Raw genomic sequence first — 14,957 nt, 5'->3', positions numbered from 1 at the left:
GGTGTACCACCCGCTCCCGTAAGTTTGGACGCTATGAACGTCTGGCAAACAAGAAATGATGACTACATGATAGTTCAGTGCACCATTCTTTACAGCTTTGAACCGGGGCTCCAAAGACGTTTTGAGCACCACGGAGCATATGATATGTTCCAAGAGCTGAAATTGGTATTTCAGGCTCATGCCCGGGTTGAGAGGTATGACACCTCCGACATGTTCTTCAGCTGTAAGATGGAGGAGAACAGCTCTGTCAGTGAGCAAGTACTCAAAATGTCTGGGGTACTACAACCGCTCGAACCAGTTGGGAGTTAATCTTTCGCATGAAGTAGCGATTGATAGAGTTCTTCAGTCACTGCCGCCAAGCTATAAGGGCTTCGTTTTGAACTATGACATGCAAGGGGTGGAGAAAACAATCCCCGAGCTCTTCGCGATGCTTAAGGCCGCGGAGGTAGAAATCAAGAAAGAGCATCAAGTGTTGATGGTTAACAAGACCACCAGTTTCAAAAAGAAAGGCAAGGGAAAGAAAGGGAAATTCAAGAAGAATGGCAAACCTACCGAGTGCTTCTATTGCAAGGGGAATGGCCACTGGAAACGAAACTACCCCAAGTACATGGCAGATAAGAAGGTTGGCAACGTCTACAAAGGTATATTTGATATACATGTTATTGATGTGTACCTTACTAGTGCTCGTAGTAGCGCCTGAATATTTGATACTGGTTCGGTTGCAAATATTTGTAAGTCGAAATAGGAGCTGCGGAATAAACAGAGACTACCTCCCTCTATGTCTACCTTCGGGATTAGTTTTAAACCTAAATAATTGTTATTTGGTGCCTGCGTTAAGCATGAACATTATATCCGAATCTTGTTTATTGCGAGACGATTATTCATTTAAGTCAGAGAATAATGGTTGTTCTATTTATATGAATAATACCTTTTATGGTCATGCACCCCTTATGAATGGTTTATTCTTGTTGAATCTCGATCGTAGTGATACACATATTCATACTATTGATGCCAAAAGATGCAAGGTTAATGATGATAGTACCACATACTTGTGGCACTGTGATGAGGACATGGCTACCTTGGATACGACAAAAAATGTTGCATACATGCATATTTGTGAGGTGATTTCTTATATGAATTCTGCAATAATTTATTTATGTTATTCGAAACAAAAATACTTCACCTATTTTCATTTCATGCCTAAATGCAGAATTGTAGAACACTTGTACGAACTACGTGTGAAGACAAAGGAAAAGGAAATGATTAGGTGTTGTTCAATAAGTCGTCTCGTGTCAAAGGAAATGTTTTTGTGTTGTTCAAAAAGTCCTCTCATGTCACTTTTGGCCCAAGAGAAGATAGATTCCAAGTCCCCCACGTTCTGGACTCATATTCGGACTACACAGACATACCTGACTCAAAACGCCAAGAACTCCCTCATCCAGACTCCGAATTGGGTGATTCCTTTTTTGTTGGAAATTTTATTTCATGTAATTTCCAACCCAATTGGATTCACCTTCAAATTCTTCCAAAGTGTTGAGATATTTACGAAACAATCTGACGTTGCAGCAGAATCCGAGTCAAACTACAAGTCCAAAGGTGTTGCACCACCTCCACTTGGGCCCATGGGCCTTGTATGACCTAGGTCTAGTTTTAGGCTGCCTTGGGACATCCTCCCACCTCCTTGGCCGCCACCCTTGCTCCTATATAAGTAGTGTTGGGGAACGTAGCAGAAATTCAAAATTTTCTACGAATCACCAAGATCAATCTATGGAGTTTACTAGCAACGAGAGGGAAGGAGTGCATCTACATACCCTTGTAGATCGCGAGCGGAAGCGTTCAAGAGAACGGGGTTGATGGAGTCGTACTCGTCGTGATCCAAATCACCGATGATCCTAGCGCCGAACGGACGGCACCTCCGCGTTCAACACACGTACGGAGCAGCAACGTCTCCTCCTTCTTGATCCAGCAAGGGGGGAGGAGAGGTTGATGGAGATCCAGCAGCACGACGGCGTGGTGGTGGAAGTAGCGGGATCCCGGCAGGGCTTCGCCAAGCGCAAGCGGGGAGGAAGAGGTGTCACGGGAGGGAGAGGGAGGCGCCAGGGCTTAGGTATTGCTACCCTCCCTCCCCCCCACTATATATAGGGCCAAGGGAGAGGGGGGGCGCAGCCTTGGCCCTTCCTCCAAGGAAGGGTGCGGCCAGGGAGGAGTCCTTCCTCCCCAAGGCACCTCGGAGGTGCCTTCCCCCTTTAGGACTCTCCCTTTTTTCTTATCTCTTGGCGCATGGGCCTCTTGGGGCTGGTGCCCTTGGCCCATATAGGCCAAGGCGCACCCCCTACAGCCCATGTGCCCCCCGGGGCTGGTGGACCCCCTTGGTGGACCCTCGGACCCCTTTCGGCACTCCCGGTACAATACCGATAAAGTGCGAAACTTTTCCGGCGACCAAAATAAGACTTCCCATATATAAATCTTTACCTCCGGACCATTCCGGAACTCCTCGTGACGTCCGGGATCTCATCCGGGACTCCGAACAACTTTCGGGTTACCGCATACTAATATCTCTATAACCCTAGCTTCACCGAACCTTAAGTGTGTAGACCCTACGGGTTCGGGAGACATGCAGACATGACCGAGACGACTCTCCGGTCCATAACCAACAGCGGGATCTGGATACCCATGTTGGCTCCCACATGCTCCTCGATGATCTCATCGGATGAACCACGATGTCGAGGATTCAATCAATCCCGTATACAATTCCCTTTGTCTATCGGTATGTTACTTGCCCGAGATTCGATCGTCGGTATCCCGATACCTTGTTCAATCTCGTTACCGGCAAGTCTCTTTACTCGTTCCGTAACACATCATCCCGTGATCAACTCCTTGGTCACATTGTGCACATTATGATGATGTCCTACCGAGTGGGCCCAGAGATACCTCTCCATTTACACGGAGTGACAAATCCCAGTCTCGATTCGTGCCAACCCAACAGACACTTTCGGAGATACCTGTAGTGCACCTTTATAGCCACCCAGTTACGTTGTGACGTTTGGTACACCCAAAGCATTCCTACGGTATCCGGGAGTTGCACAATCTCATGGTCTAAGGAAATGATACTTGACATTAGAAAAGCTCTTAGCAAACGAACTGCACGATCTTGTGCTAGGCTTAGGATTGGGTCTTGTCCATCACATCATTCTCCTAATGATGTGATCCCGTTATCAACGACATCCAATGTCCATGGTCAAGAAACCGTAACCATCTATTGATCAACGAGCTAGTCAACTAGAGGCTTACTAGGGACATGGTGTTGTCTATGTATCCACACATGTATCTGAGTTTCCAATCAATAGAATTCTAGCATGGATAATAAACGATTATCATGAACAAGGAAATATAATAATAACCTATTTATTATTGCCTCTAGGGCATATTTCCAACAGTCTCCCACTTGCACTAGAGTCAATAATCTAGTCCACATCACCATGTGATTAACACTCATAGGTCACATCACCATGTGACCAACATCCAAAGAGTTTACTAGAGTCACCAATCTAGTTCACATCACTATGTGATTAACACTCAATGAGTTCTGGTTTGATCATGTTATGCTTGTGAGAGAGGTTATTAGTCAACGGGTCTGAACCTTTCAGATCCGTGTGTGCTTTACGAATATCTATGTCATCTTGTGGATGCTACCACACGCTACTTGGAGCCATTTCAAGTATCTGCTCTACTATACGAATCCGGTTTACTACTCAGAGTCATCCGGATTAGTGTCAAAGTTCGCATCGACGTAACCCTTTACGACGAACTCCTTTTCACCTCCATAATCGAGAAAATTCCTTAGTCCACTAGATACTAAGGATAAGTTCGACCGCTGTCATGTGATCCTTTCCCGGATCACTATTGTACCCCTTGACCAACTCATGGCAAGGCACACTCCATGTGCGGTACACAGCATAGCATACTGTAGAGCCTACGTCTGAAGCATAGGGGACGACCTTCGTCCTTTCTCTCTCTTCTGCTGTGGTCAGGTCTTGAGTCTTACTCAATACTCACACCTTGTAACACAGCCAAGAACTCCTTCTTTGCTGATCTATTTTGAACTCTTTCAAAATCATGTCAAGGTGTGCGTTCTTTGAAAGTATCATCGGGCGTCTTGATCTATCTCTATAGATCTTGATGCCCAATATGTAAGCAGCTTTATCCAGGTCTTCCTTTGAAAAACTCCTTTCAAACAACCCTTTATGCTTTCCAGAAATTTTACATCATTTCGGATCAACAATATGTCATTCACATATACTTATCAGAAATGTTGTAGCGCTCCCACTCACTTTATTGTAACTACAAGTTTCTAACAAACTTTGTATAAACCCAAAAACTTTGATCACTCCATCAAAGCGTATATTCTGAATCCGAGATGCTTGCTCCAATCCATGGAAGGATTGCTGGAGCTAGCATACCTTTTAGCATCCTTAGGATCGACAAAACCTTTCTGATTGTATCACATACAACCTTTCCTTACGAAAACTGGTAAGGAAACTTGTTTTGACATCCATCTGCCAGATTTCATAAATGCAACTAATGCTAACATGATTCCGACGGACTTAAGCATCGCTACGGATGAGAAAATCTCATCGTAGTCAACTCCTTGAACTTGTGAAAATACTCTTTGGCACAAGTCGAGCTTCGTAGACGGTAACATTGCCGTCCACGTCCGTCTTCTTCTCAAAGTTCCATTTATCTCGGATTTCATGGCTTCTAACCATTTGTCGGAATATGGGCCCACCATCGCTTCTCCATAGCTCGTAGGTTCAGTATTGTCCAACAACATGATATCTCAGACAGGATCACGTACCACTCCGAAGTAGCACGCATCCTCGTCGTCCTACGAGGTTTGGTAGTGACTTGATCCGAAGTTTCATGATCACTATCATAAGCTTCCACTTCAATTGGTGTAGGTGCCACAGGAACAACTTCCTGTGCCCTGCTACACACTAGTTGAAGTGACGGTTCAATGACCTTATCAAGTCTCCACCATCCTCCCACTCAATTCTTTCGAGAGAAACTTTTCCTCGAGAAAGGACCCGTTTCTAGAAGCAATTACTTTTGCTTCCAGATCTGAAATAGGAGGTATATCCAACTGTTTTTGGGTATTCTATGAAGATGCATTTATCCGCTTTGGGTTCGAGCTTATCAGCCTGAAACTTTTTCACATAAGCATCGCAGCCCCAAACTTTTAAGAAACGACAACTTAGGTTTCTCTAAATGGTGTCGTCTCAACGGAATTGCGTGGTGCCCCTTTTTAAAGTGAATGCGGTTGTCTCTAATGCCTAACCCATAAACGATAGTGGTAATTCGATAAGAGACATCATGGTATGCACCATATCCAATAGGGTGCAGTTATGATGTTCGGACACACCATCACACTATGGTGTTCCAGGCGGTATTAATTGTGAAACACTTTCCACAATGTCTTAATTGTGTGCCAAACTCGTAACTCAGATACTCATCTCTATGATCATATCACAGACATTTTATCCTCTTGTCACGACGATCTTCAACTTCACTCTGAAATTACTTGAACCTTTCAATAATCCAGACTTGTGTTTCATCAAGTAAATACACTCAGCATCTACTCAAATCATCTGTGAAGTAAGAACTTAACGATATCCACTGCATGCCTCAGCACTCATTGGACTGCACACATCAAAATGTATTACATCCAACAAGTTGCTCTCTTGTTCCATCTTACTGAAAACGAGGCCTTTCAGTCATCTTGCCCATGTGGTATGATTTGCATGTCTCAAGTGATTCAAAATCAAGTGAGTCCAAACGATCCATCTGCATGGAGTTTCTTCATGCATATATACCAATAGACATGGTTCGCATGTCTCATTCTTTTCAAAAACGAGTGAGTCCAAAGATCCATCTACATGGAGCTTCTTCATGCGTTTCTATACCAATATGACTCAAGTGGCAGTGCCACAAGTATGTGTACTATCATTACTATCTTATATCTTTTGGCATGAACATGTGTATCACTACGATCGAGATTCATTTTAGGTGCAAGACCATTGAAGGTATTATTCAAATAAACAGAGTAACCATTATTCTCCTTAAATGAATAACCGTATTGCGATAAACATAATCCAATCATGCTTAACGCAAACACCAAATCTTGATGGTAGAGGGAGCATGCGATGCTTGATCACATCAACCTTGGAAACACTTCCAACACATATCGTCATCTCACCTTTAGCTAGTCTCCGTTTATTCCGCAACTTTTATTTCGAGTTACTAACACTTAGCAACCGAACCGGTATCTAATACGCTGGTGCTGCTGGGAGTACTAGTAAAGTACACATTCATATAACGTATATCAAATATACTTCTGTCGACCTTGCCTGCCTTCTCATCTACCAAGTATCTAGGGTAGTACTGCTTCAGTGACCGTTCCCCTCATTACAGAAGCACTTAGTCTCGGGTTTGGGTTCAACCTTGGGTTTCTTCACTAGAGCAGCAAATGATTTGCTGTTTCATGAAGTATCCCTTTTGCCCTTGCCCTTCTAGAAACTAGTGGTTTTACAAACCATCAACAATTGATGCTCCTTCTTGATTTCTACTCTCGCGGTGTCAAACATCGCGAATAGCTCAAGGATCATCATAACTATCCCTGATATTTATAGTTCATCACGAAGCTCTAATAGCTTGGTGGCAGTGATTATGGAGAATCATCACTATCTCATCTGGAAGATTAACTCCCACTCGATTCAAGCGATTGTAGTACTCAGACAATCTGAGTACATGCTCAACGATTGAGCTTTTCTCCCTTAGTCTTCAGGCTTAAGAAACTTGTCAGAGGTCTCATACCTCTTGACGCGGGCACTAGTCTGAAATCCCAATTTCAGTCTTCGGAACATCTCATATGTTCTGCGACGTTTCAAAAACCGTCTTTGGTGCCACAATTCTAAACCGTTAGCATTACGCACTGAACTATCACGTAGTTATCAAAACGTGTATGTCAGATGTTCCGCAACATCTACAGACGACGCTGAGGTTCAGTACACCGAGCGGTGCATTAAGGACATAAGCCTTCTGTGCAGCAATGAGGACAGTCCTCAGTTTACGGACCCGGTCCGCATAATTGCTACTACCAACTTTCAACTAAATTTTCTCTAGGAACATATCTTAAACAGTAGAACTAAAGCGTATGACATAATTTGCAAAGACCTTTTGACTATGTTCATGATAATGAAGTTCATCTGATTATTTAAAGAACTCCCACTCAGATAGACATCCCTCTAGTCATCTAAGTGATACATGATCCGAGTCAAACTAGGCCGTGTCCGATCATCACGTGAGACGGACTAGTCATCATCGGTGAACATCTCCATGTTGATCGTATCTGCTATACGACTCATGTTCGACCTTTCGGTCTCTTGTGTTCCGAGGCCATGTCTGTACATGCTAGGCTCGTCAAGTCAACCTAAGTGTTTCGCATGTGTTCCGAGGCCATGTCTGTACATGCTAGGCTCGTCAACACCCGTTGTATTCGAACGTTAGAATCTATCACACCCGATCATCACGTGGTGCTTCGAAACAACGAACCTTCGCAACGGTGCACAGTTAGGGGGAGCACTTCTCTTGAAATTTTAGTGAGGGATCATCTTATTTATGCTACCGTCGTTCTAAGCAAATAAGATGCATAACATGATAAACATCACATGCAATCAAATAGTGACATGATATGGCCAATATCATTTTGCTCGTTTGAACACCATCTTCGGGGCGCCATGATCATCTTCGTCACTGGCATGACACCATGATCTCCATCATCATGATCTCCATCATCGTGTCTTCATGAAGTTGTCACGCCAACGATTACTTCTTCTTACATGGCTAACGTGTTTAGCAATAAAGTAAAGTAATTTACATGGCGTTATTCAATGACACGCAGGTCATACAAAAAATAAAGACAACTCCTATGGCTCCTGCCGGTTTTCATACTCATCGACATGCAAGTTGTGATTCCTATTACAAGAACATGATCAATCTCATACATCACATATATCATTCATCACATCTTCTGGCCATATCACATCACACAGCACATGCTGCAAAAACAAGTTAGACGTCCTCTAATTGTTGTTGCATGCTTTTACGTGGCTTCTATAGGTTTCTAGCAAGAACGTTTCTTACCTACGTAAAACCACAACGTGATATGCCAATTTCTATTTACCCTTCATAAGGACCCTTTTCATCGAATCCATTCCGACTAAATTGGGAGAGACAGACACCCGCTAGCCACCTTATGCAACTAGTGCATGTCAGTCGGTGGAACCTGTCTCACGTAAGCGTACGTGTAAGGTCGGTCCGGGCCGCTTCATCCCACAATGCCGCCGAAACAAGATAAGACTAGTAGCGGCAAGAAGAATTGGCAACATCGACGCCCACAACTACTTTGTGTTCTACTCGTGCATAGAAACTACGCATAGACCTAGCTCTGATACCACTATTGGGGAACATAGCAGAAATTCAAAATTTTCTACGCATCACCAAGATCAATCTATGGAGTTTACTAGCAACGAGAGGGAAGGAGTGCATCTACATACCCTTGTAGATCGCGAGCGGAAGCGTTCAAGAGAACGGGGTTGATGGAGTCGTACTCGTCGTGATCCAAATCACCGATGATCCTAGCGCCGAACGGACGGCACCTCCGCGTTCAACACACGTACGGAGCAGCGACGTCTCCTCCTTCTTGATCCAGCAAGGGGGGAGGAGAGGTTGATGGAGATCCAGCAGCACGACGGCGTGGTGGTGGAAGTAGCGGGATCCCGGCAGGGCTTCGCCAAGCGCAAGCGGGGAGGAAAAGGTGTCACGGGAGGGAGAGGGAGGCGCCAGGGCTTAGGTATTGCTGCCCTCCCTCCCCCCCACTATATATAGGGCCAAGGGAGAGGGGGGGGGCGCAGCCTTGGCCCTTCCTCCAAGGAAGGGTGCGGCCAGGGAGGAGTCCTTCCTCCCCAAGGCACCTCGGAGGTGCCTTCCCCCTTTAGGACTCTCCCTTTTTTCTTATCTCTTGGCGCATGGGCCTCTTGGGGCTGGTGCCCTTGGCCCATATAGGCCAAGGCGCACCCCCTACAGCCCATGTGCCCCCCCGGGGCTGGTGGACCCCCTTGGTGGACCCCCGGACCCCTTTCGGCACTCCCGGTACAATACCGATAAAGTGCGAAACTTTTCCGGCGACCAAAATAAGACTTCCCATATATAAATCTTTACCTCCGGACCATTCCGGAACTCCTCGTGACGTCCGGGATCTCATCCGGGACTCCGAACAACTTTCGGGTTACCGCATACTAATATCTCTATAACCCTAGCGTCACCGAACCTTAAGTGTGTAGACCCTACGGGTTCGGGAGACATGCAGACATGACCGAGACGACTCTCCGGTCAATAACCAACAGCGGGATATGGATACCCATGTTGGCTCCCACATGCTCCTCGATGATCTCATCGGATGAACCACGATGTCGAGGATTCAATCAATCCCGTATACATTTCCCTTTGTCTATCGGTATGTTACTTGCCCGAGATTCGATCATCGGTATCCCGATACCTTGTTCAATCTCGTTACCGGCAAGTCTCTTTACTCGTTCCGTAACACATCATCCCGTGATCAACTCCTTGGTCACATTGTGCACATTATGATGATGTCCTACCGAGTGGGCCCAGAGATACCTCTCCGTTTACACGGAGTGACAAATCCCAGTCTCGATTCGTGCCAACCCAACAGACACTTTCGGAGATACCTGTAGTGCACCTTTATAGCCACCCAGTTACGTTGTGACGTTTGGTACACCCAAAGCATTCCTACGGTATCCGGGAGTTGCACAATCTCATGGTCTAAGGAAATGATACTTGACATTAGAAAAGCTCTTAGCAAACGAACTGCACGATCTTGTGCTAGGCTTAGGATTGGGTCTTGTCCATCACATCATTCTCCTAATGATGTGATCCCGTTATCAACGACATCCAATGTCCATGGTCAAGAAACCGTAACCATCTATTGATCAACGAGCTAGTCAACTAGAGGCTTACTAGGGACATGGTGTTGTCTATGTATCCACACATGTATCTGAGTTTCCAATCAATAGAATTCTAGCATGGATAATAAACGATTATCATGAACAAGGAAATATAATAATAACCTATTTATTATTGCCTCTAGGGCATATTTCCAACAGTCTCCCACTTGCACTAGAGTCAATAATCTAGTCCACATCACCATGTGATTAACACTCATAGGTCACATCACCATGTGACCAACATCCAAAGAGTTTACTAGAGTCACCAATCTAGTTCACATCACTATGTGATTAACACTCAATGAGTTCTGGTTTGATCATGTTATGCTTGTGAGAGAGGTTATTAGTCAACGGGTCTGAACCTTTCAGATCCGTGTGTGCTTTACGAATATCTATGTCATCTTGTGGATGCTACCACACGCTACTTGGAGCCATTTCAAGTATCTGCTCTACTATACGAATCCGGTTTACTACTCAGAGTCATCCGGATTAGTGTCAAAGTTCGCATCGACGTAACCCTTTACGACGAACTCCTTTTCACCTCCATAATCGAGAAAATTCCTTAGTCCACTAGATACTAAGGATAAGTTCGACCGCTGTCATGTGATCCTTTCCCGGATCACTATTGTACCCCTTGACCAACTCATGGCAAGGCACACTCCATGTGCGGTACACAGCATAGCATACTGTAGAGCCTACGTCTGAAGCATAGGGGACGACCTTCGTCCTTTCTCTCTCTTCTGCTGTGGTCAGGTCTTGAGTCTTACTCAATACTCACACCTTGTAACACAGCCAAGAACTCCTTCTTTGCTGATCTATTTTGAACTCTTTCAAAATCATGTCAAGGTGTGCGTTCTTTGAAAGTATCATCGGGCGTCTTGATCTATCTCTATAGATCTTGATGCCCAATATGTAAGCAGCTTTATCCAGGTCTTCCTTTGAAAAACTCCTTTCAAACAACCCTTTATGCTTTCCAGAAATTTTACATCATTTCGGATCAACAATATGTCATTCACATATACTTATCAGAAATGTTGTAGCGCTCCCACTCACTTTATTGTAACTACAAGTTTCTAACAAACTTTGTATAAACCCAAAAACTTTGATCACTCCATCAAAGCGTATATTCTGAATCCGAGATGCTTGCTCCAATCCATGGAAGGATTGCTGGAGCTAGCATACCTTTTAGCATCCTTAGGATCGACAAAACCTTTCTGATTGTATCACATACAACCTTTCCTTACGAAAACTGGTAAGGAAACTTGTTTTGACATCCATCTGCCAGATTTCATAAATGCAACTAATGCTAACATGATTCCGACGGACTTAAGCATCGCTACGGATGAGAAAATCTCATCGTAGTCAACTCCTTGAACTTGTGAAAATACTCTTTGGCACAAGTCGAGCTTCGTAGACGGTAACATTGCCGTCCACGTCCGTCTTCTTCTCAAAGTTCCATTTATCTCGGATTTCATGGCTTCTAACCATTTGTCGGAATATGGGCCCACCATCGCTTCTCCATAGCTCGTAGGTTCAGTATTGTCCAACAACATGATATCTCAGACAGGATCACGTACCACTCCGAAGTAGCACGCATCCTCGTCGTCCTACGAGGTTTGGTAGTGACTTGATCCGAAGTTTCATGATCACTATCATAAGCTTCCACTTCAATTGGTGTAGGTGCCACAGGAACAACTTCCTGTGCCCTGCTACACACTAGTTGAAGTGACGGTTCAATGACCTTATCAAGTCTCCACCATCCTCCCACTCAATTCTTTCGAGAGAAACTTTTCCTCGAGAAAGGACCCGTTTCTAGAAGCAATTACTTTTGCTTCCAGATCTGAAATAGGAGGTATATCCAACTGTTTTTGGGTATTCTATGAAGATGCATTTATCCGCTTTGGGTTCGAGCTTATCAGCCTGAAACTTTTTCACATAAGCATCGCAGCCCCAAACTTTTAAGAAACGACAACTTAGGTTTCTCTAAATGGTGTCGTCTCAACGGAATTGCGTGGTGCCCCTTTTTAAAGTGAATGCGGTTGTCTCTAATGCCTAACCCATAAACGATAGTGGTAATTCGATAAGAGACATCATGGTATGCACCATATCCAATAGGGTGCAGTTATGATGTTCGGACACACCATCACACTATGGTGTTCCAGGCGGTATTAATTGTGAAACACTTTCCACAATGTCTTAATTGTGTGCCAAACTCGTAACTCAGATACTCATCTCTATGATCATATCACAGACATTTTATCCTCTTGTCACGACGATCTTCAACTTCACTCTGAAATTACTTGAACCTTTCAATAATCCAGACTTGTGTTTCATCAAGTAAATACACTCAGCATCTACTCAAATCATCTGTGAAGTAAGAACTTAACGATATCCACTGCATGCCTCAGCACTCATTGGACTGCACACATCAAAATGTATTACATCCAACAAGTTGCTCTCTTGTTCCATCTTACTGAAAACGAGGCCTTTCAGTCATCTTGCCCATGTGGTATGATTTGCATGTCTCAAGTGATTCAAAATCAAGTGAGTCCAAACGATCCATCTGCATGGAGTTTCTTCATGCATATATACCAATAGACATGGTTCGCATGTCTCATTCTTTTCAAAAACGAGTGAGTCCAAAGATCCATCTACATGGAGCTTCTTCATGCGTTTCTATACCAATATGACTCAAGTGGCAGTGCCACAAGTATGTGTACTATCATTACTATCTTAGATCTTTTGGCATGAACATGTGTATCACTACGATCGAGATTCATTTTAGGTGCAAGACCATTGAAGGTATTATTCAAATAAACAGAGTAACCATTATTCTCCTTAAATGAATAACCGTATTGCGATAAACATAATCCAATCATGCTTAACGCAAACACCAAATCTTGATGGTAGAGGGAGCATGCGATGCTTGATCACATCAACCTTGGAAACACTTCCAACACATATCGTCATCTCACCTTTAGCTAGTCTCCGTTTATTCCGCAACTTTTATTTTGAGTTACTAACACTTAGCAACCGAACCGGTATCTAATACGCTGGTGCTGCTGGGAGTACTAGTAAAGTACACATTCATATAACGTATATCAAATATACTTCTGTCGACCTTGCCTGCCTTCTCATCTACCAAGTATCTAGGGTAGTACTGCTTCAGTGACCGTTCCCCTCATTACAGAAGCACTTAGTCTCGGGTTTGGGTTCAACCTTGGGTTTCTTCACTAGAGCAGCAAATGATTTGCTGTTTCATGAAGTATCCCTTTTGCCCTTGCCCTTCTAGAAACTAGTGGTTTTACAAACCATCAACAATTGATGCTCCTTCTTGATTTCTACTCTCGCGGTGTCAAACATCGCGAATAGCTCAAGGATCATCATAACTATCCCTGATATTTATAGTTCATCACGAAGCTCTAATAGCTTGGTGGCAGTGATTATGGAGAATCATCACTATCTCATCTGGAAGATTAACTCCCACTCGATTCAAGCGATTGTAGTACTCAGACAATCTGAGTACATGCTCAACGATTGAGCTTTTCTCCCTTAGTCTTCAGGCTTAAGAAACTTGTCAGAGGTCTCATACCTCTTGACGCGGGCACTAGTCTGAAATCCCAATTTCAGTCTTCGGAACATCTCATATGTTCTGCGACGTTTCAAAAACCGTCTTTGGTGCCACAATTCTAAACCGTTAGCATTACGCACTGAACTATCACGTAGTTATCAAAACGTGTATGTCAGATGTTCCGCAACATCTACAGACGACGCTGAGGTTCAGTACACCGAGCGGTGCATTAAGGACATAAGCCTTCTGTGCAGCAATGAGGACAGTCCTCAGTTTACGGACCCGGTCCGCATAATTGCTACTACCAACTTTCAACTAAATTTTCTCTAGGAACATATCTTAAACAGTAGAACTAAAGCGTATGACATAATTTGCAAAGACCTTTTGACTATGTTCATGATAATGAAGTTCATCTGATTATTTAAAGAACTCCCACTCAGATAGACATCCCTCTAGTCATCTAAGTGATACATGATCCGAGTCAAACTAGGCCGTGTCCGATCATCACGTGAGACGGACTAGTCATCATCGGTGAACATCTCCATGTTGATCGTATCTGCTATACGACTCATGTTCGACCTTTCGGTCTCTTGTGTTCCGAGGCCATGTCTGTACATGCTAGGCTCGTCAAGTCAACCTAAGTGTTTCGCATGTGTTCCGAGGCCATGTCTGTACATGCTAGGCTCGTCAACACCCGTTGTATTCGAACGTTAGAATCTATCACACCCGATCATCACGTGGTGCTTCGAAACAACGAACCTTCGCAACGATGCACAGTTAGGGGGAGCACTTCTCTTGAAATTTTAGTGAGGGATCATCTTATTTATGCTACCGTCGTTCTAAGCAAATAAGATGCATAACATGATAAACATCACATGCAATCAAATAGTGACATGATATGGCCAATATCATTTTGCTCGTTTGAACACCATCTTCGGGGCGCCATGATCATCTTCGTCACCGGCATGACACCATGATCTCCATCATCATGATCTCCATCATCGTGTCTTCATGAAGTTGTCACGCCAACGATTACTTCTTCTTACATGGCTAACGTGTTTAGCAATAAAGTAAAGTAATTTACATGGCGTTATTCAATGACACGCAGGTCATACAAAAAATAAAGACAACTCCTATGGCTCCTGCCGGTTTTCATACTCATCGACATGCAAGTTGTGATTCCTATTACAAGAACATGATCAATCTCATACATCACATATATCATTCATCACATCTTCTGGCCATATCACATCACACAGCACATGCTGCAAAAACAAGTTAGACGTCCTCTAATTGTTGTTGCA

The sequence above is a fragment of the Aegilops tauschii genome, chromosome 5, assembly GCF_002575655.3.
Source record: "Aegilops tauschii subsp. strangulata cultivar AL8/78 chromosome 5, Aet v6.0, whole genome shotgun sequence".
NCBI lineage: Eukaryota > Viridiplantae > Streptophyta > Magnoliopsida > Poales > Poaceae > Aegilops > Aegilops tauschii.
Note: the sequence above shows the minus strand (reverse complement) of the source record.